Raw genomic sequence first — 24,121 nt, 5'->3', positions numbered from 1 at the left:
GGATTAGAATTAAGAAATGTACTCTCCCAAAATTTACCTTCTCAAAATGCCCTTAAGAGGATCTCTTGGAATTGTCTTGGAATTCTGTTGACACTCTCCTTTGTACTCGTTTGGAAACTTCTTTAGATTCTCTTGGAGCGGTGCCGGTGGTGTAGAGGTAAGCGTGACTATCTCTCACCAGCAGGCCTGGGTTCAATTCCAGTAGGCGCCGCCGGGATGTTCTGAGGCATAACATCACTGATCACACCTTCCTTCGGAAGGGTCCAGGTGTGGTGTGACCTGCCTCCCTGGCGTCGGTACAATTGGTCCTCAGCACGGAAAACAAGATCGACGGGAAACAAATAAAAAAACTTTTTTGCTGTTTTATTTAAGCATTCCGCTAACATCCCAATTTCATTGCTTCATCACTAAATATTTCTTTTGCAAGATTTCGTGCATTTTGTGGACGCACATCCACCATTTTGAGTAAACAAAATGGGCGTCTCTGTGGTGGAAAAATAATAATTTCCCTTTCACAGATTTCAGAACTCAGTACTTACCACTGAAACAACCGGACGGTACCTCTATTTATGCTTTTAAATTCTTATTGTTAGTCGCTCCTTTTTTGAAGAGTCAGCACAAACAATATTTTCTAAGCCACTTTGATGGGAATCCCAAAGAGATTTTCAAACTTATTTTAGAGGAATTCTGAATAGAACTATTTGAAAGCAAATAACGTTAAAGAAAATTTTACAAGAATCCAAGAGATCTATGCGAAAAATTTTTAACTTAGATTTGCTGTGGGCTAATTACGTTTGGGTTGATGCTTGATTTAAATAAAAGAAATCCAAATTCGTGGAAAAACACAGGAAAATTCTAATTAGAGTTGGTCATTATGCAAATTTTAAAAATACTTATACAATTTGACATTAATATCTTTTTTTTTTAATTTGCCCATTTGACATAGTGACCTTTTCGGCACAATCACATTCGGCCAAATAGCATTCGACACAATAGCACTCGGCCAAATGGCGTTCAGCCTGTTTTTTTTCCATGATTTGTTTTCCGTACTGAGTACCAATGCTACCGACGCCAGAGAGGCAGAGCTCCCGCACCTAGACTCTACCTATCGACCCATTAACTCATGCGCCGGGGACCAACGGCTTTAATTCCGGGATCAGAGATTGTATGCCTTAAAAAACCCCGGCAGCGCCGACTGGGATTGAACCCAGGCATTTTGGGGTGAGAGGCAATCACGCTTACCACTACACCACCGGCGTCGCTACACGTTTAGCCTGTTGACATCTGACCTTTATCTCAAAAATTTAGGGAATGTCAAGAAGGGAATTTTTTATCTACTTTGAAGAAAGGATAAGAGCTAAAGCGAAGGTTATATAACTATAAGAAAATAGCAGCAAAACTGAGGAAGCTTCAGGAATTTTAAATACCTCGACAGTGTTTCATAACATACAGAAGCTTTTAAAGAGCTATTTTTCTTGGAAAACTTAGGAAGCCCTGAATATCTGCAAAATTTACCAGACTTGTACTCACAACGTGCAATTTCACAAATCATGTCAATGAAAGTCTCCAACATTACAAAAACTTATATCATTCTCTAAAGTACACTACAGTATTTTGTGACATTAGTCATACCAACATAAGTTCTTATTAACGTTCACTGCACATATCTTAACGGTAGATATGTCTACATCCACATGTTGATCGCAAACAGTACACCCGGACTGAGTATATCAAAGTAACGCAATTTGACCAACAATACGTTTCCTTTAAATTGCTTGACCGTTTCAAACTAATAAAAATTAGTAACATTGGCACCTAGCTTCGGAGTGATGCAGCCGTTCGATCCAAGAATATCGTTCTTGACGGAGTCCAGTTCCATATTGTTGTAGATCACCAAACCAGCGGCACTGGAATCACCGCTGGCCCAACCTGACCTGACCCGTTCTTAGAGCTGGGACGAAACCCCCGAACTTTGCTCACGGCAGACGGTGATGGTTGCGGCGCATTCTACGCACCGATGCTCAACCGTCGGTTCCGCTCCACTCAGCTTCGACACGTTGTATGCTATTCGTATTTCCACGAGCTCGATCGGATCGTCGATGTCGTACCGGGGGCACATTTCGATACACTTGTTAGACACCTGATAATCAACATTTTCAAGAAGGAGCCCCAACTATCAAGTCAAAATCATCAGTTTTGAGTATTCACTCGGCTGTCGACAGAAGCAGACCACTGTGCAACCATTGTGTGGTCCTCTCCATTATTCTTCATCAGCAGTTCTTTCAGTCGATGCGTGGTCGACTTTGGAAAGCTACCTTTTCGTGATGAGTGTGTGAGTGCTGACCACGTTTTGCGTCCATTGCTGCAATGGAAGCGCTCTGACCTCCGTTGGCAAATCTGCCATACAATGAAACCACTGGAAGCGGCTCTTATTCTGGTGTTGGAGGATTATTGGATAGCGGAAGATAAAACGTTAATTGTGTTGTACCTTTTGACTATAGTTTTAAGGTGTATTGTATAGTGAACAAGAATCCTCGGCTTTGTTAAGTTAATTCGGTTGAGCCTTATTAAATAAATTAATTAAAAAAAAAAACATTATATGTACCAAAAATCTTCAAATGCCTGCCTAAAATTTAAACTGCTGAGTTGCGGTGCCGGTTCCAAATAAAAATATTGGACCGTTTGGCCGGATTCTTGGGTTCCTGGTTCGGGAAGTGTAAAAACCATGTTACCTTCATATTATTGATTTTTATGCGACAGCGAAAGACAAGCTAGATGATTCAGAGTCCGTCAGAAAACAGCAAGTGTCCAAGTTCCCCAAGAAGGTTAGCGTTAGCGTTAGCGTTGTTATGATATACTTCGTAGATTGGATACTAGCGACACTCACGTCTCTTCTGAAATTCTCAGTTAGACTACTTTCAGGAATAATGCTGAGGAGTAAACATTGGTTCCAATCTAAACAAGAGTAACAGAAGCGTGACTGTCGCTATTCCCGGCCACGCCCATCTTTACCATAACTAGGGATAGGGAAGGAAATGTTGATGTAGTACTTACTTAACGAGAGGCCACCGACTTAGCGACACCCTCATAAGTGCTACGGAGTTGGAGGGTTGGGTAGGGTATTCGGTTAGGATTCACCTCAAGTTGGCGATGCAACCAAAAGTATGTATTGTTTATTTGTTGTTTATTTAATCTATCGATAGCCGGCTATCGAAAGAACATATTCATTTTGTTTAGTGATCATGAATTTTAAGAGTCATGACAGAGAGCTTGGGATTAAGCCCATGATTTTCTGCTCAGTAAGCAAAAACGATCCCTCCAGGGTCATCGAGCATCTCAGAACCATAACGCTTCGCGACAATACAGGACTACGTTTTCGCTTGATATGCAAATAGTTTCCAAGGTTAATGTTCAATATCAAATATACAAATGATGGTGGCGATTTATTGTGCTGTGGAAGAACTTGAAATTAAATCCATGATTTTCTGCTCAGTAAGCAAAATCGATCCCTCCAGGGTCATCAAGCATCTCATAATCCACAGCGCTTCGCGTCAAAGTCCGAATATATGGATGAACTATCTATTATTGAATAACTATTATTTACGATAATTACATGAAAGAAATAAAATATAAACTACAAACAAAACGTGACTACTAAAATCTCAAAAAGATATTCTCACAAATATATTTCATGCAACCAGGAATCTCAAAACCATTAGACCCTATAATGATACTCTGCACATGTTAGACACAAGAATAGGCCAAAAAGCAAGCGTCCGACTCACAAAACCTGCCAAATCCTTTTGCAGTCACAATCAACGGTTCTACGAATCGAGAGCGCTCACGAATCATAAAACCGCTGACTGCGACACTCTGAAAGCGAAATTGACAGGCTCTATGCGTCAAACACCCACCCTACAATCTCCTCCCGCATCCAACAACACAAATCTCCACTACAACACCTAACGAATAAAACTCCGAAAATCACTTTTTCTGCCTATCTTTCTATTAGGCCTGCGGACATGCGTTAGCTTCGAAACTTCTAACCAAACTGGGAAAATTTTCAGATCACAAAAAAAAACTTTTAAACGTAATTACAAAATAAATATTGATTATTTTACGCAAAAACGAGCACTTTTGTATCGTATGCTAAAAATAAAGTATTAATATAATTAAATGCAAAATTTACTAGAAAATCATTACTTAATTGGTGAGAAGTTTCTAATAAGCCCTCCCAGTTCCTCGGTATACAGAACAAATCTGATATTATAATCAGAATTGCTCAGTCTGCATGAAGCAGCCGATTTAATCAAGGAAGTTCTATTAACAACCAGGAATTAATCGTTTGAGGTATACTGAAGCATTAAGAAGGTGATATGTGTCACTATAGGAATCATCATCGTTGCAAATATAAAGAAATTAAACATAACCCTTTGCTTCAGTACCGTCAACCTCCATGTCCATGGGGAGGGACAAGTTCCCCAAGAAGGTTCTGCAAGAACGTTTTTCACAGATGGATCTCTAATAGAGAAGTCCGCTGGTTTTGGTGTATTTAATGAATTTCATAGCGCCTCTCAAAAAATTGAAGCTCCTTGTTCTGTGTATGTGGCAGCAATTCACTATACTTTGGAAACTATTGCTTCACTTCTTCCAGACCACTACTTTATTTTTACGGACAGTCTTAGTTCTGTCGAGGCTATCCGTTCCATTAGGCCGGTAAAGCACTTCTCGTATTTTCTCTTGAAAATACGAGAGCTGCTTAGTGCTTTATCCGTGCGCTCTTTCATCATCACCTTCGCGTGGGTCCCTTCGCATTGTTCAATTTTGGGCAATGAGAAGGCGGATTCACTTGCGAAGGTGGGCGCTATGGAAGGCGACATTTATGATCGACAAATCGCCTATAGTGATTTTTTCTCTATTTATCGTCAGCAGTCGCTCGTTAGCTGCAACATCAATGGAAGTTTGCATGGTTCAAAGGGTTGAACTTGGGTCGGGACTTCATACGCGTGATGTCTCGTCTCATGTCCAATCACTATTGTCTAAACGCTCACTTGTTCCGTGTGAAGTTGGGAAACAGCAATCTCTGTGAATGTGGACAAGGTTACCAGGACGCTGATCACATCCTTTGGTCTTGTGCAGAGTATCGTGGAGTCAGATCACATTTGTATGATTCCCTTCGGGCTTGAGGTAGACAACACAATGTTCCGGTTCGAGATATCTTGGCTGGGAGCGATTTGGAATATATGAAACTCATATGTGATTTTTTTAAATTAATTGACCTTAGGTTGTAGATAGTTTGTTTTCTTAATTAATTTGGTATGTTTGTCAGGATGAATGTGTTTCCGAGAAAGAGTGTGTATGTGTATACATTCCTTCTGTAGTATTAATGTTCATCTCATGTTGAAATCATCAGTTCTTTAGATTTAAGTAAGTGTTTTAGAAAGTGTTACCATATTAAAACAAATTAAATTCGTAATCCTCTCAACCTTTCCCCATCCTTAAATTGTAAAACTCCCTAACCTCGAGACGACCGCAAGTAATCGGTTCCCAAGTAACAATTTTGGTTTTATGACGGTTCTGGAGACCATGATTTAGACTTGTAGCATGCTATAAAACTTCGATAAAACTTGAAATGTTACTTGGGTTAAGCCCCCTTAACTCTAGTTTTAAGATTCTTATTGTAGAAGAAAAAGAATATAGCGGCTCTGTAAAGTTTATTCGACTGAGCCTGTACAAATAAACGTATTAACAAAAAAAAAAAGTTCCCCAAGAAATTCATGGTTGGGCAGGTAATTTGTTCGCACGGAAAATGGGCAAGTCTAAATGACTGAGTGTCTGAAGAAACGACTGTTTCCGTTTCTTAAATCACACAACGTTCCTACAATGTTTTGGCTGGATCTAGCCTCTTGTCACAATTCCAAGGACGTTCTGGAGTGGTACAAGACGAATGGGGCCAATTTCATGCCGAAGAATGTCATTCCCCCAAACAGCGGAGTTGAGGTCGATCGAAAGATACTGGGCTATAATAAAGCACGAACTCCGTATGCATCTTAAAGTTGTCATTACGGAGCAGGGAATGTTGAAATCATGATTGAAAACAGAAAACAGAAATTTCATGACAATCGGTTGAGAGACTTATTTTTGGCGAGTACTTTTAAGTGAGGCAATTTATCTGTGGACACCCTTTAGCTTGTAATATAAAGTTTCCTTGCATTCGTAAAAAAAAAAGAATATTAAATAATACTCTGTAACCAGCTAGATATAGTAACCAGATAAATATATTAATGCAAGTATTCTCCCGATCAAACTTCAAAAATTTCGCACCGTTGAGCCACACTGTTTTTTTGGATGCAAATTCAGTGAAAACACAGAGTACGTCTCTACGTTGTGATCATTTTGAAGTTTGATTGGAAAAAAAACACTAGTACATATTCATCAATCTATTATAAGATGAGCTAACTTGAAATTCCATTGAACTTAACGTTAGCTTTCCATATTAAAAAGTAATGAACGATGCTCCAAAGAGCGATCCATCCCTGAATGTTGGCGGAATCCTCGTTCTTTATCTGATCCCCAACTCCGCCTATGCGCACACACTATTGATCGCTCATCAATAGTTGACGATGGTGCCGGTTTGGACAAATTTGGTTCATAATTTTGCCCATAACCGAGCGCCCCTCTCGGTCGTCCCCATCACGGCCAAAGTCAGCAGCATCAACCAACTCTCTTGATGAGGTTGCACTTTCGCGCAAGAAACGTAACAATTTTCAATGCGACCGATGGAGGCCCCGAAGTTGGCGGCGATCATAGAAAGAAGCAACCTGCGCTTCCTTGCTTCCGTTCCGCTTCAACTTCCTCGTGCAAATCGATCCATCCAAACATTTGCGGCCGTTAACTTTGCCAAGCGGTCGATCGACCTCCACCATCGCACACACTCTAAGAGCTCACCCCAGCTCGCCTCCGTCGTCCGATCGCGTCGCACCGCATCGCATCGCCGTTGATTGTTATTAATTTATTGATTACATATTGATACGGATGGAAATGGGGGGAAGCGAAAAATAATGAAAGGAAAACCTCCCCCGTTTTAGATGCGCCACGACCGGCGGTGCGATCGGGTCATTCCGATATGTTGTTGGTCGCTCATACACATAAACATAGACACGTCGCCATGCAGCGATGCAGCAAGTAGGTACCAACTCATATTTGGGGAAGATCGCGTGAAAGCGAAAGTTTTCTTATGAAATCCGGCTACCGCAGGCCGTCGCCGTTGAACGAAACGCGAAAGAATCAAGACTTTTTGGCACCTCTATCGGCCTTTGTTGGCGGCGGACTAGCAGCATCAATCGTTCACTAAACGATCGGAACGGCTGTATGGAAGATTAGAGATCGGGAGGCTTTTAAGTGGGCTCCGCTTTCTTGGTGTGCGGTAACATGATACGTGTGCTTTTTATATCGCGGATAGCGGGAGCTAATTTGGTGAAACCCTATATTTTGCGGGAATCTTCCGACGGCTAGCGCAGCAGATTACATTCGATCGTAAAATCAATGCTTGGTGGAGCTCTGGGGCCGGCCGCGGGGGTTAGGTAATCGATTAAATGTGAAGGTTGTTTCGGACGATAATAATCTTCAAGGGGGTTAATCGTTTTGGCTACCGTGGCTGGGTCGGATATGTAGGATGTGTGCTATTGTATGAGGATCGCCGATTACATCTTCAGTAGGACAAAGAGATTTCGAACAATGCTTGGGAGGGTTATTTAATGTTATGTAATGGATCGGTGTGAGATCTGCTGAGCGGTTGAGATGAGATGAGATATCCAAAATATCAGAACACTGTTCAGTTACGAAGTTCGTGAGATTTGAAAGGGATAACTAATCTTAATGAGATTAGGTAATTACTTAAGTTTGTTCAGTGTTACTGTTCTACACTCATAATTGGCGATGAGTTTTGTTGCGAAAATTCCGCCCCATTTTATAGAGATTCAAATCGTAATTTTTAAAACCTGCGTCGGATCATAAACAACGCCGTCAGACAGACACCTAATCAGCGAAAAAATCGTACATCACTCCTCTGCCGAGTATCATTTCCTATTCCTCATGATGTTTAGTTTTAAGCAAAACTATCTCCCAACCCAACTTCACCTGCCCCTGAGTTATGACGAACGAACATGCAAACAATTTAGCAATAATTTCAGCCCCGAAAGATATAAATAATCTAAATGGCTTTCGTCCGTCGTGCAAACGTGCTTTCGCCCATTCCTTCGAAAAGTTTATTGCGGCACATTCTGGCTCCAGCGCACTTCCTCCTTCCTCCTCTCCTTCCGTTGATGCAACTTTTCTCAGGTCCTGCTGCTGCAAGGGGTTTTTTGATTTGCATGGGCATTCGGGTTAGTGTGGCTGCGTTGCGTGAAAACACCCTGTTACCAAAACTGCCTTCATTCCACAGGGCGAGTTGCGGGGCTTCAAGCGCGTTACGAATCGCACCAACTCCCTCGGCGTCACACCACCTCTCGGCAGCAGCAGCAGTGCCAATTGGGAGAGGATTGGCAGGAAAAAGTCATGTCGAGTTAGTTTTGCCTCATCGCCATCGGAACGAAATGTTGAATCACAAACAAAAAATATGTACAACACGCAGAGATGTATGTTCGCAGGTTTCGTAGGCACACACAACATCTAATAGTAATGAGATAAGGTTATGAGGCCGCCATACTGCGCCAATCGTAAAAAAGCTTTTCTGCTGAAGGGGAAAGGTTAAAGCTCTGGGAGCGATTTTTCCGGTCAAACTTTGTTTTTTTTGTGATTGTTTTTCACCAGGATTATGGCTTGTTTTGCACGGAAAGGAGCCGTTTGCGAGTAGCCCCAATCATGCTGGGATCTGAAATGCTCATTTTGTGTAGAATAAAATCTATTTGTTTGCAGAAGCGATTACAAACCTGAACATGTTAAAATGCAATTGAATAGAATACACCAACAATTCCGGACAAAGCTTGGCTTCTGGTAATTCAGATATGCATCTGTTTGATTACACCAGGAAGGATGCAATAGAACAGTGATGGCGAAAGTGCGGCCCGTGGGCCGCACGAGGTGTGTGTTTTTTTTTTTTTTTTTTTTTACTATAATTATATTTATGATTAAAATAGAGTTTGTACATTGGTTCACAATTACAGTTAACATTTTTTCTTCCATTGACATTTTCGTTAACACTTCACTTTTGTTCCTTTTTCCTTATTCAAACCTTAACCTATCTTAACCTAACTTACATTCTAGTATTAGAAAAACCGTTTACCCGCGGTGGACTCGGGGTTGTTTTATCTCAAACACTCTCATTCACTCTTGCATTCATCCTCTCAATCATTCACATCCTCAATCACTCTATCACGCATTCTTTCGACGATTACATCAGTTTTCATTAACAACATGTTAGCTAACCACAATTTAAGAAACTACCGAAGCATTTCTTAAAAATATTTCTATTGTTCCATCTTGCTTCTCTAATTGACTTTCTAAAACAATAAAGGCTACCATTTGCTTCATTTGAAATGCACCAAGCTAACGTATGTATCCCTAACCACAAGACAGCACAGTTCTGCTGATTTTTTTTGTTTAATATCCACTGTAGTAAATGATCAAAATGTTCAACTTCTGTATTCATCTTTTTCCGCATGATATTTTTTACCCAATCTCGAATTTCTTTTGTGTTTTTGCATTCACGAGTTTTATGCAAATTATTATCAGGCACGTCACAAACTTCACAATCAACATTGGATAAATTTCCAATATTATATTCCGACAGCTTTTTGTTGTTTGTAATGATATCGTTGACTAATTTATAAACAATTGATTTATCAGCTGAAAGTAAGAAATTTTGATTTATATTTTCCCATACAACATCCCATTTGACTTGAGAAAACCGATTTTCTATTCCTACTGTTATCCTTTTATCATTAATTAATTTCCAATACATTGTTTTCACAGTCTTCAAAACAGATTCCTCCTTTATACGGATTGCGTTTTCAATCGATTTCTTCCCATTGCGTGTTAGTTGTCCTTTGTTTCTGTAATTCATTAGGTATTTTTCATCTTAATTTTCCTCACCGTTTTTGTTAAACAAAATATTTTTCGTGAACAGTGCTTGACATTTAGATTAAGGATCAATTAATTTTGAGCCTCCTTTTTCATAATCTAAGTATAATTGATCTCGTGAAAGTTTGAATATATGCCGGTTCCACAGGAACTGTCCCACAGCTTTCTTAATCTTTGCAAGGTGTTTATTTTTTGGTGGCAAAACTTGGGCGACATACCACAATTTTGAAAGAACAAAAGTATTCATAAGCCATGCTTTTTCGTATAAATTAAGATTCCGCACTCTATGCCGTTGTAATAAGAAATTCATATCCTTGATAATTTTTTCGTAATTAACATCAATCATATTGCTCCAAGATTCACAGACAATAACCCCCAGTATCTTGATTTTGTTAACTTCTTTGACTAATTGTGGTCCAGATGGCACATTGTTAAACCGTAGAAAAGAAGATGTTTCTAGATTTAGTCTTATTCGAGCAAAACAGGCGTAAGAGCTGAGGATTTGCATCACCAAATCAAACTCTTCTTGAGTTTTGATGAAAATATTCAAATCGTCCGCGTATGCAACAACCTTCAAGAACTTACCATATACAAGGATCCCACAGCTGCTGTTACTAATAGTTCTTATTAGCGGTTCTACATACAGTGCGAACAAGAGCATGCTAAGTGGGCATCCCTGTCTCACCGATGAACCTATAGAGAACTTCGATGTAAGAAATCCTTTGAAAAGGACTCGTGATGTTGCTTTTTCATATATGTTACGGATGCATCCGATCAAATCTGCTGGAAACTGGAGCTTTTCCATCACTTTCCATAACCAATTGTGATTTACTTTGTCGAAAGCTTTCTCAAGGTCAACAGTCAGCAAGAATCCTTTGAACTTCTTAGACTCCATCGCTCTTGTTACAATCTGCCTAATATCTTTCAAGTTGTCTTTCTTCTACAATGGCACTCTGACCTGGACCTATTATTTTACCAATTACTTTTGCTATTCTGTTTGCCAGGATTTTAAAGAAAAGTTTATAATCTGTGTTTAGTAAGCTGATTGGCCGATGATTTTCCAGCAGAGCCAGGTTTCCTTTCTTTGGTATCAAAGTGATGATACCCGCACTAAATTCCTTTGGAGGTATCATTGTGCCACTAAGGTAGCTATTGAATACCACAATCATGTCATCTTTTATTGTGTCGAAATGTTCCAGATAAAACTCATAAGTGAGTCCATCTGGTCCTGGTGATTTTTTGTTTGAACATTGTTTCAAAGTAATGAAGGCGTCTTCCGTGGTGATCGGATGCATTAGACTAGCACTATCCACTGCATCTAAAAACAATGATATGTTGTTCAATGGGTTATCAAGATCATTTGTATTTTCTTCTGGTTCTTTGGAAAACTGTTTACTGTAATAATCATATATATTGTGAAGCATCCCTGAAGTGTTCTGTAAGCCATTCGTGTCAGTACTACACTCTTCAAGTGAACTTTTATTTAATTTCTTTGTGACATGGAAGAGACTCAGACGTTCCCCCTCTGCCAGACTCGATTCCTTCATCTTGTGCTCATAGTTTCGTATTCTTCTATGCTCAATCTCTAATAGATTAGATTTTACCGATGCAATGTCTCCTTCCAATTGTTCTCCAGATATTTTTCGTCTAATTAAATCTTCAAGCGTTGCATAGAGCCTGCTTTTCTCCGCTGCATGAGCTTGATTTAGCCGCCAACTCTCCCCTTTGTAAAAATTCCTCACTTTAGCTTTGAAAGCGAAGTTCCACCATGAACTCCTGTCTGCATAAAGTTGCCTGATTTTCAAGCGAGCATAACTTGAAACGCTCCGACGCTGCATCATCTTGTATCACGCTCGGATTGATCTTCCAGTAACCTCTACCGCGCTTGTTCAACTCCTGTTCTTCCATTTTCAGTTTTAACAAAACTGCACGATGATCCGAAAAAGGAACCGTAATTGTTTTCGTGTCAAGTACTCGATTCACAAATGCTTCTGGACCGTAAAACCGATCTAATCGAGATGCATTTTCCTCTCGCAAAAAAGTGTATTGAGCCGTTCCCAATTCCTTTAAAACGTCTTTTAACTGTAGTTGTTCTACTAATTTACCCAACCCTTTACAATAATTTTTCACCGTACTATTAGAATCAGTGCTGTTTAGAATACAATTAAAATCACCCCCAATAACCGAAAAGTTACAATCCGATTTTGATAAATGGATTGCTGTATCATTCAGAAAAAGATTGTCACGTTGCTTTTTTTTATTTGTGACAGAGAATGCATAAACATTCACGAAATTTACACCATTTACTACAACAGATATTAAACGCCCTGAGGGATCTACTATGTGATGTTTGTAAATAAGATTATTTTTCAGAAGAATTGCAGTTCCTGTTTTGTCAGTATTAATGTTAACGATGACGTTGTAGTTTAATACAAAGGAAAAGTCTTCGTACACTACTTCTTGTAAAAAAAGCGATATCCACATCATGATTGTGCAAAAAATCTTTCAAGAGCATCTTATAGACTAAGTTGTTAGTACTGTTCATCTGTATGTACTGTTGTATGTGAAATTCATTTTTTACTCTGTTTAGAACGAGACCTTCTCACCTGAAGTTACCTCGTGCTGCAGCGAACGTAACTTTTGTTTCCTGGTGACCTTCATACACGAACGTAGCTTCGGGTGGGCATTTCAACAGTTCAGTCTTCATCATTTCCTCTGTACGAAACATAACATACACAGCGTATTCCTTTGGTTCCCTGAACATTGCACTTAACATTTCACATGTCCAGCTCCGTGTCCGGAAGAATCCGAAGATCTCCCGATCAGTTGGCATCTTTGTTTTCGGCCCGAAAATGACCTTCAGGCAGCTTGCATGAATCTTTTTCGTTTCCATTGCTTATTGTTCCGTTACAGTTCCAGAGTCCAGCGCTAACAATAGCGAAACAGAAGTCTATTGTTAGGAACTTGGGTTTTGTTTCAAATTCAATATTTGCTCGATAACTGCAGCACACTTTCAATCCTACGTCTGTACCGAACCACGTTCAAACACTAACGATGCTTATTTTGGGATCTCTATGATGCAACAAAAGTAGCATCTTCGATTTTCCTTTCATAAGCAAGAACACTTTCTATTACCGAAAATTACTCAAATATTTTACAATGTTTAGTCGGTGATGTCAGATCAATTTCAAGCACTCATTAATAATAGCTAACGTTATTTTAAAAAACTACAAGGGACAGCCCTGTGGGGTTGTACGCAATGGTGACGTAGGACTACGTGGTCTTATATAATAAATCTTTTTTTTTTAACTGCAGCAGGAGCTTGTGTTTTGTGAAGGAATAGGAATTTGAGCGGGGTTCTCTTTTTGTGCATTCTTTATTATGACCCACTTGATATAGATGGCCCACAGCGACTCACGAAGAGCTACTGATTCCGATCAATAGCTGTGCGGCTTCTTCCTCCTTCTATGGATGGTATGTGGGCTGCAGCTTGCAGCTTGCAAGTAGCCACGCGGTGATTGAATAAACACCGTTTGGTGAAACCGGATGGAATACAACTTTGAAATCTGTGTTAGGGAAATCGCTTTTCGCAGGCAATCAGTGATAATTTTAACTATTAAAGTAACAGTTGCACATTCGTGCAGTTTTCAATAGTGGGATTTAAAAAAATGATAAAGTCTTAAATTTAACATATGTGACAAATGTATACAAAAAATATATAAAATATAAAAATATATATCACGACATATGTGATAAAATTTTTGAAATTAGTCCAGGGGCAGCTGAGTTATTAACGTTCAAAATCTTTCATATTTTGTTACATGTTCCATTTTTGGTTTTCACAAAGTGTACCCCCATTTAGAAATCATAGACGTAGTCCTACGTCAAAAGCCAGCACCGGTGATGTAGTGGTAAGCGTGGCTGCTTTTTCAACCCAATGGGTCTGGGTTCAATCCCAGCCTTCGGTTTTACATTGTGAAGCAGCTTGCCAACCATTTGGTTGTTTCGTACTACCGACCCGAGTGAGCTATATTAAAAAAGCCGTTTGTCATGAAAAAGAGAGAAGAAGATTAAATCATTATTGCTTTCGATTGCTAACATAGCTTTATTCGGCTCGTTGATCGCTTGTCATTTTGCCATAAGGAGATATTTTTGATTCCTTGATAGATTACCTTCTTGCGATTTTAATTTCCTATTAGTCGAAGGTCTTCGATATAATTTCAGGTAATTTGAGACAACCTGATATGATTATAGAATATTCAAATGATTTAATTTCAATTTCTGAGCTTTTGAAGATCTTCTACACGATGCCTGATCATCCTTATATTTTGAAAACACATTCAAACTGACCGAAGATCATTAAAAGAATTTCTGATTGATGATATGATTAGAAACATATGGAGAACTTGATTTTCCGACTTGTCGAAGGTCTTCGATATAACTTCTGATAATTCGAAAAAGCGAACAAGGACACGCGCACCTACGAACATGTGATCAGGTAGCAAAGGACCAACAAAATGTGACAACGTGGTAAAACGAATGTGTCTTCTAGAAAAGATTGACAGTTTCTTATGAGATTTTTCGGTGGACTGAAAGGGTACTACGAAGTCCGTCATGTTTCACGCACAGTCTGACGTTTGCTTATGGCTTTTACCATAGGAGTAAATAACTACAGAGTCGCTGTCAACGCTAATTCAACTTTAAAACCTGTGTTAGGGAAATCGCTTTTCTCAGGCAATCGATGATAATTTTTTTAAATATAATAGCATCAGTTGCACATTCGTGCAATTTTCAGTAGTGACTTACCAACAGATGCCTAGAACTATTTCTGATCGGTTGGTGATAAAATTATTGAAATTGGTCCAGGGGCATCTGAGTTATTAACATTCAAAATATTTCATAATTTCGTTACATGTTCCATTTTCGGTTTTCACAAAGTGAAACCCCATTTAAAAATCACAGACATAGTCCTACGTCAAAAAAAAATCAATGAACATTTGAATAAGGTCCGTTATCAGCTGTTTGACATAGCTTTGTCATGATGTGAGAAAATGAGCGTTGTACAGCATTTAAATTGATTTTACGAATGCAACTTTTGATTCAGTTTACTAGTTGTTTTGCAATTCTTGGCCCTCCAATTGTTTTTGTACACCAACGCACTCATATTTCAAAAAAAAAAATCTTCAATTGGGCGACACTGACGCAAATTTGTTGGATTGCGTTGTTTTGGTTCATTCGGGAAATTTTGATTTTCCAAGAAGGTAAGTGTTTTCTTAGCATAATGCAGTGATGATTTATCCGGCCGGAACACGTGCGCAATATTTTTGAAGAAATTAAATCAATATTTTCTTCATACATTGATTTTTGTACACTTCTTGATTGATAGCCAAACCGCTAAGCTTGAACCATGGCTTAGAAATTTCTCTCTCCGATATGACGATATACTGCATCCCTTTCTGTTCAAACTTGTGTTTGAACTTGAATCTTACATTTGGAGATGTTGTACAACTATTATTTGAATAATATCGATCATTTCCAGGAATGTGAGATTTTGAGAGAGGAAAGTAACTTTCATCATGCAAAACGAGACATTTTCCTGAGTAATTTATTGTCATCCAACGGCATTGGGTTTTCACGTTCGAAATTTGTTGATCGGTGTATTCTGGAGCTCTTGATTTCTTTCGACAAAATATTCCTACCGTTTTCAAACGTTTTACACTACCCTTCTTCCAAACTGTTGTCAAGGATGCCAGATGTTTGATTACATTTGTGGTTTATTATGAGAGAGTTGAAGCTATTCTAATTTTTTTAGTTATCATGCCATGGCTGAACAAATATTTCTAATGCATCAAAATTTAGCGCAAAACTACCTTTTATATTTTTTTACAAATTCCTTGGGGTCCCTACTATTGAGAAAAATTTTCCACGGCCTGATAGATGTTTATTTATTTCATGTCATTTTTATGATTCTCAGAAATCAAGATTTTTTAGGTGTCTTCAAAGTGGGCATCAAAATAAGACCTATAGCTAATTTTATTCAGCTAAAAGATTTAAAATGTAATGACCAACATCTTTGTTCAAGATAGTAAACGCCTTTTGTGCATTGTTTGTTAGTTATGCATAAGGGGCAAGACAGATGTACTCAGAGTTAATATTTCTACAGCGAGTAAATTTGAGTAATTCTATGCTCTAAGCAAATATGGTTAGTAATTTTTCATGGACTCCTGATCGAGTTTGACCTACATACTCAAATTTATATAAATTCTATTTTGATCTATTCACTCGATACATTTTCCAAGTTGATTATATTTATTGATATGGAAAAATATGACTATCCTTTCTACAAAAAAATCATGGATAACTAAATAACTATCTAAAATAGGCTTTTATTCCTTTCTGTAAAGTTGTTTGACACAAACATTTAAATCAAATCAACTATAGGTCGGTCACTATGCACCTAAAAATACTTGATTCCTGAGAATTGAAATTCATTTCATGAAAAAATTTAGCATCCAGCAGGCCATGACGAAAGCTTCTCAAATAATAGGAATCCTAAGGAATATGTATTCAATGGTAGAGCTGCACTAAATTTCGATGCATTAGAAATGTGTGTTCAGCTGGCTATGGCTATGAAAAGTTGACTGTTTTTAAAAAACTTTCCGAGGCTACCGTAGATCACGTTTTTTTTTATAGATGCCGCCATGCAACAGTTGTTCTGTAACATCCTTTACTATCGTTTGGAGGTTAAACCCCCAGATTTCCAAGCCAAAGTGTTATTTTGGGCCATCCTACTGCTCATACTTAAGAAGGAAAAAAATCCTAAAATTTAAATTCTAATTTTTTATAATTTTACGCTGCATTTGTTGTGCACAAAAATTACTACTAGAATATAAAATCTCCAAAGAACTGCTCATGTTTAAGAGAAGAAGAGATATCCTGTTAAAATATATTTTTCCAAAGTTAATGGCAAGTTGCCTTTGCTCAATTATAACTAGAACATCGAAACTTCAAAGAACTGTTCATGTTTAAAAGGGTTTCCGTTTGAAAATCATGCAAATTACATAACTAAGTAGAATAACTGGTTGAAAGAATAATGAATCTTTCCAAAATATAAAAATTACTGCCGTACTCTAACGGAACTATCCACCTACCCTCTTCTAAAGATCATTCTCTAGCTAATAAATCATCACACTAAAGCTTCATGTTCCAACAAGCATTTCCAACCAACTCTGAAAATCGTTAACTTCGCGTATGAAGTAACATAAAAAACACTTTGAATGTAACAACTCAAGGCGGGAGTAGCCGTCAACAATGCTGATGATGGTACAGCACGCAACAACCACCCTACTGCTTTCTCTCTGAGATGATCACGTTGGTCATGACGAGAGGAGCAACACAATAGTTGGGTAAAGAAGAACTACATTATAACACACCATCGACTGGAAATGCTCTCGCAACGTGGGGCTTTAGGTAGTGATGAAAACGTCGCTAGAACTATTCCACAGCCGCAGTCAGTTTATGAGCAACAAGAGGGACGCACATTTTTGCCTGTGGACTTGGACTTCAAGTCCCCGCGTACATCGTACGGGCTAGGCAAAAATGTGCGTCTATCTTGAAAACTGTCGCTTTAATGGCCCTTCGCTCATTTTCAACTTCTATTCAATTTTCATACTGCCGTACTCTAACGGAACTATCCACCTACCCTCTTCTAAAGATCATTCTCTAGCTAATAAATCATCACACTAAAGCTTCATGTTAGCATTTCCAACCAACTCTATAAAAATTATGTTTTATACAATATACAATTAAGAAAAGTTTACCATTTTCATAACCTCAAAAAACAGAATTTTGTGGATAGTCAAAAGAAATAAAAAAGCCAGGAGCGTTAACTTTTACTAAGTTTGGGATTTGCTTATTTACAATTACTCCGAAACACGAGTTTCAGCATTTCAAGCTACAAACCAAAAAAATAATAATGATATCTCATCAAAGTGCACTTCAATCTTTTCAAAAATTTGGTGTAATATTACTTGCCAGAAAGGACAAAATTGCCATTAATACAGTGCATGACCTGACATTACGCTGCTTTTACTGCTACATGATTGAAGTGCATCCTCTTGGATGTAATATTGAAATTATTTTTTTTTTGCTGTTTGGTAGTGTCCGAAAATTGAAATTCACGAATCAAACGACCCTTTCTGTCAAATGGTATTTGGTCACATGGCCGGACACCGTTGGAAAAGTACGTAATCCGTGCCGAAAATTTCTGAAATCCCCCCAGGGACCACCAAAAGGAACTGCTGGAATCCTCGTCGAGAATTCCCGATACACTTTGGGAACGACTTTAGTAGCAACAGGGGACGTCTTGAATCCAAGTCAGGGCCGTTTGTAATGCAAATCGAGAGTGCCTTGAATTTCTGCAGGGAATGCCTACTGGAATATCGATTGGAAGCATCTGGATTTCCCACTAAAAACGTCTGGAACCTCCATCAGGAACGTCAGAAATCTCCGTTGGGAAAGTCTCAAATCAAAGTCGGGAACGCCGGGAATCCCGCTGAGAACGTCTAGAACCTCCATCGAGAATACATACAATATCCTCCAGGAATGTCTCAACATTGAGAACTTCTGGAATCTCCATCAGAAATGTTTGAAACTCCCCAAGGGACGTCTGGATTCTCCATTGGGAACTGCTCGAATCGTAGTCAAGAATATCCGGATACAAATCTTATCGTCATCCATGTATGTTGTTTCTTGTGTCAACTAACCTAGTATTACATGGACCATAGTTTGAACTTAAAGAATGCGTTAAAACCTTAATAAATTTGCAATTTTAAAAAGCCAAAAACGAATGGGTACTGTACACCATCGTTAATTTCCATACAATTCGTGCAAACTCAACTGATAGTAGCTACGCCAATGCGAGTGATTAATGCTGTAGGTAACCTTCTTGGGAACGACTGCGAAGTACAACATAAAGATCATCGGTTTGTGTTAAACTACAGCCTGATCGGAGTCGTTATAGAACAAGGTAAATAATACTGATGGAAAGTTACTGCAGGAGCTAAGCTTTACACGAAACATATGATTAACAATGTGAAATTGATTTTCACTGAATTATGATCTGGATATTGGATTTGTACTCCACCATAAGGAAATCTTCAAAACATTGCAACATTGTACCATCCTTGCTGTTATTACCAGTCACTGAACCTCTCGTTTTCGATTTCATCCTTCCTGGAATCACCGCACGTTACAAAACTTTTCATTTCCTTCGATTGGGATTGGATTTGATCTCCCACGGTGGCCACCCTCGCCTCCTTTGCCATTGCTCTTTCTCTCCTCTCTGCCATCACCTTTGGTCCAAACCAGCCAAGCCGCATTCCTTTGCATCTTGTAATCTCTGGCGTTATTATTTTTATTTGTCGCAATAATATATATTTTCCCATCATAACTATCAGTATGTGCTGGGTGCTGCTTACGCGAACCTTGGCTTCTCCGCCGGGTGCCATATGGGTGCTATTGTCTCCAGCCATAAAAAGCGACGACGACCGGCGACGCGACGGTGGCCAGGTCAGGTATTTGCGAAATCCCTCCTTACGTTCGTTGGTCCCCGAAAGGAGCGGTCTCGGTGCTGCTACTTTTGTTTTGATTCATGGCTATGTGGCTGCTCGAGCTGCTACGGCTGGGATAGGATCACTGCTGGTTCCGGCCATCAACCCAGGAGCCCCGCAGCATGTGTGCTACCATAAAACAAAACACACCACCACCGGAGACTCCGCGGAGCAACATGTCGCGCCCGCTTTCAAGCGAGTGATCTATGGCTCTTGCGAGTTATTTTTTTTTATTCTCTTATCGGAATGGTATCCGAAGCTAGCCGGAGCTGCTCTAGAACAGGTTGTTGCCATTTTGTCGTCTTGTACTGGTTGCCAAGAAGGGGGACCTCCTGCTGGCTAGGTACACCCTGGAGGGAGGTTTCAAAAGTGATAGTTTGTTGATTTGATCAACTTGGAAATTTAAAAAGATAAACATTTGAAATTTTTCATTGTGAGAAGGAAAATGCCGAAGCATTCCAAAATAATACGTCCACTACTGAAACCCACTCGATTTTCCCATGTCTCTTGCTGCAATCGCCATCGTCGACGGCGGCAGCGCGCAGCTCTCAAAAAGACAGTCCCCATTGGCTATCAACCGAGAATTAGCATAATTCGTGGTGACTATTCATTTATTGCTCGGTTCTGTCCAATTTCTCTCCCCCCTAGCTGGCCCCAACGACCATTCAACAAAACTGAACCGAGTCAACCGACTTGAGAAAAACTAGATTAGTTGCAGGTTTTATGCAAATTTCGGTAGGTCTCCCTCTCGCCTTTCCCTCTGGTATCTGTTTAACCTTTGCGCCTGCCAGCCTGCGCCGTTTGAAAGCTTCCTGAACTCCGGACTCCATCAGAGGGTCCTCACAGTCGCGCAAAAGTCAACTGCGTGATTCAGAAGGCTGCCTGGCTGGTTGTTGTTGTTGTTGGTGGTGGTGATGCAATCGATCGAGTTCTATGGGAAAGTCTCCACCATCAACGACGTCGACGACACGGACCAAACGGGAGGACCTTTGAAAGCGAAATTCTTATTGTTTGTGCCTGTCGCCGCTGCCAGAGGGTCTACGGAAAGCAAAAGCCCATTTTTTGTTTTATTCAGGAAGACCCGCCAATTGTCACGATTCTTCCCGCTGCTACTGCTGTTGCAGCTCTACCGGTCGATCGGTGGAGGTGATTCGGCTTCTGGATTCGGCCTGGGCCTGGGAGAGCAGACAATAGAGGCGATGGAAAATCTGTTCGGCACCCTTGTTGTTGCCGTTTCGATTTGCTTTATCTGGTCCGGAAAATGTTGGCACTGACGGAGCGGCAGATAAGCTTTTGAATCGAGACCCAGAGCCGGGACCAGCAAGAGAAAGAGGCGATATTTGGGGACGCAAATGGTGGCTTTCAGCGTGAGTTCGGTTACCTCACATTTCGTAACATCGTATACATTTGCAAGTGAGTGAGTGCAATGGTGGTGGCACGATGGGAGGAGATAGCAAACAGCGCGAGTTATAAGTGGAACAGTAAAAGTTTTGCATTTGTATCTTGTGGCCGAAATAAAACTGCAAGTTGGGGAGCTGGTTCTGATGTATTCGTATATTCAATCGTCAATCGCCGAATTTTGTAATAATCAATTGTGGTCTGTCTCAAAGACTTCAAAACTTGTTATGGCCTGACTTGAATTTGAGACGTTCCAGACGGACGTTCCTGACAGGATTCCAGTCGTTTTAGACCTAGATTCACTTAGATGTACCCGAAGATTATTCCAGACATTGCCAAATATTATTCCACACGGGTTCTAGAAGTTTCCAACTGATTCTAAAGACGATACCGAAGTGTTTCCGGATATTCTCGACGAAAATTCCAGCAGTTATCGAAGGAAAGTCCAAGCGTACCTTGGAGGGACATTTCAGGCCTAGATTCCATGCGTTCAAAACAGGTATTTCATATATTCCCAACTTTGAGACGTTCCTAATGGAGATTTCCGGTATTCTCGATGGAGATTCCAGACGTTCTTGACATGGTTGCGCGATCTTTCCAACATATATTCCAGGCATTCCCAGCAGAGATTCCAGATAGTCTTGTCTTTAATTCCAGGTGATCATGATTTGGATTCTAGACATTCTTGATGTTCCTGACAGGGACTCCAGACGTTTCAGAATTAGATTCTAGATGGTCCTCAAGATGACGTTCCCGAAAAAGATTTCAGACGTTCCCGAAAAAGTCTGGATATTCTCAGACTCCAGCAGTTTCTGATGGGGATTCCAGGCCTTTCAAGGAGATTTCTGAGATTTCTGGCCTAAACTGCATACATTCCCATCACAAATTTCTGGGATTCCCAGCAGAGATTCCAGGCATCTCTGACGGAGATTCCAGGCATTTCTGACAGAGATTCCAGACTTTCTCAACTTTGAGACATTTTCTCGATAGACATTCCAGGCTTTCCCGACTTGGATTCGTGAACTTCCAAACGGAGATTTCTGGCATTCTCATCAGAGATGATTCTAGGCAATTTATGGGATTTCAGGAATTCAGACATTTCCGGTCCGCATTCCATACGTTCCCAACAGGGATTCCAGACATTTCTGACAGATATTCGAGACGTTACCAATTTTGAGACGATCCTAATAGGAATTTCAGAAATTCTCGATGTAGATTCCAGGCTTTCCCGACTTGGATTCGTGAACTTAAGGAAATTTCTGGGATTCCCAGCAGAGATTCCAGACACACTCTGGGGGATTTCAGACATTTCCGGTCCGGATTCCATACGTTACCAACAGGGATTCCAGACATTTCGGACAGAGATTCCAAACGTTCCCAATTTTGATATGATACTAATGGGAATTTCAGAAATTGTTGGTGGAGATTCCAGACTTCCCGACTTAGATCCGTGAACTTCCCAACGGAGATTTCTAGCATTCCCAGCAGAGATTCCAGGCACTCTCTGGTGGATTTCAGACATTTCCGGTTCGGATTCTATATGTTCCCAACAAGGATTCCAGACATTTTGGACAGAGATTCCAGACGTTCCCAATTTTGAGATGATCCTAATGGGAATTTCAGAAATTCTAGATGGAGATTCCAAACTTCCAGACATGGATTCGTGAACTTCCCAACGGAGATTTCTGGCATTCCCAGCAGAGATTCCAAGCACTCTTTGGTGGATTTCAGACATTTCCGGTTTGGATTCCATACGTTCCCAACAGGGATTCCAGACATTTCGGACAGAGATTCCAAACGTTTCCAATTATGAGATGATCCTATGGGAATTTCAGAAATTCTCGATGGAGATTCCAGGCTTTCCCGACTTGGATTCGTGAACTTCGATTAGGAAATTTCTGGGATTCCCAGCAGAGATTCCAGGCACACTCTGGGGGATTTCAGACATTTCCGGTCCGGATTCCATACGTTACCAACAGGGATTCCAGACATTTCGAACAGAGATTCTAGACGTTCCCAATTTTGCATTATATTTCAATTGTAGTTGTTTATTTCAGATTCATGGGATATGATTTAAAAGTTCACGAAGTCAAAACATAGTTATTCGGTATTTGCATAAAATTTTCGAACTTTGCCCTCAACCCCTTCTATTAGGGTTTGTACCAAGGGACTGGCACGCCGTCAGCTTTTCGTAGGCAGCATAAAAAAGTGAAAACAAAGCAATCAAAACTAGGCTCAAGCGTGGGCCCGCGGTTATGCTCGCTATGGCTACTTGTTATTAGTAGAGAAAGGGGTGCCACTTTCCTTGGTTTGTATAGACTTCTGGCCGCCTTTGTCCAATTTTGGTGGAAGTGTTTGATATGTTTGATTCTTTGATTCTTTCCAGAAAATTTCCGCTTCATTAGAGCCCAATTTCTCTCGATTGTACGGAACTCTGGACAATTTGACGGATTTTCGGTTTATGGTACAATATTCACTTGATTTGCTTCGTACCATTCCTTCACAGTTTTAGCATAATGGCATGTTGCCGAATCGGGTCAGAACAAAGGAGTTTCTGTTTGGCTTTTGATAAAGGGTAGCAATCGCTTCTTCAAGCACTCTTTCTTTTAAAATATCCTTGTTGATTGTGCCTGCAGTGACGAAAGATTGACTCTTTCGGCCACACGTGCAAATTGCTTGCCAAATAAGATATTTTTGGGAAATTCCGTTTACTTCTTCGTCTTGAAATACTCAGCTGTAGCATTTTTGGCCATAGCAAAATAGAAAGCCAGCCCTGGATGCTGCTTGAAATCCTCCAGGACATAAGTTTCATCGTCCATAACAACGCATGAAAACATCGTCAAATATTTGCAGTACAATCGTCGAGTCCGTGATTTTTCTATCAATTATGTTTGTCGTTGCGATTTGGAACTGTTTTGACTTTATACGACTTCGGCCCCAATCGCTGTTTTGATTTTTGGACCAAACCAGGTGACATTCCTATTTTACGAGTCTCCGTTCGAACAGATAAATTCGGGGTTTCCTTTAATATC

Source organism: Ochlerotatus camptorhynchus, unplaced genomic scaffold (genome assembly GCF_037179485.1).
Source record: "Ochlerotatus camptorhynchus isolate MF236.1 unplaced genomic scaffold, CSIRO-AGI_Acam_v1.1 ptg000360l, whole genome shotgun sequence".
Lineage (NCBI taxonomy): Eukaryota > Metazoa > Arthropoda > Insecta > Diptera > Culicidae > Ochlerotatus > Ochlerotatus camptorhynchus.
Note: the sequence above shows the minus strand (reverse complement) of the source record.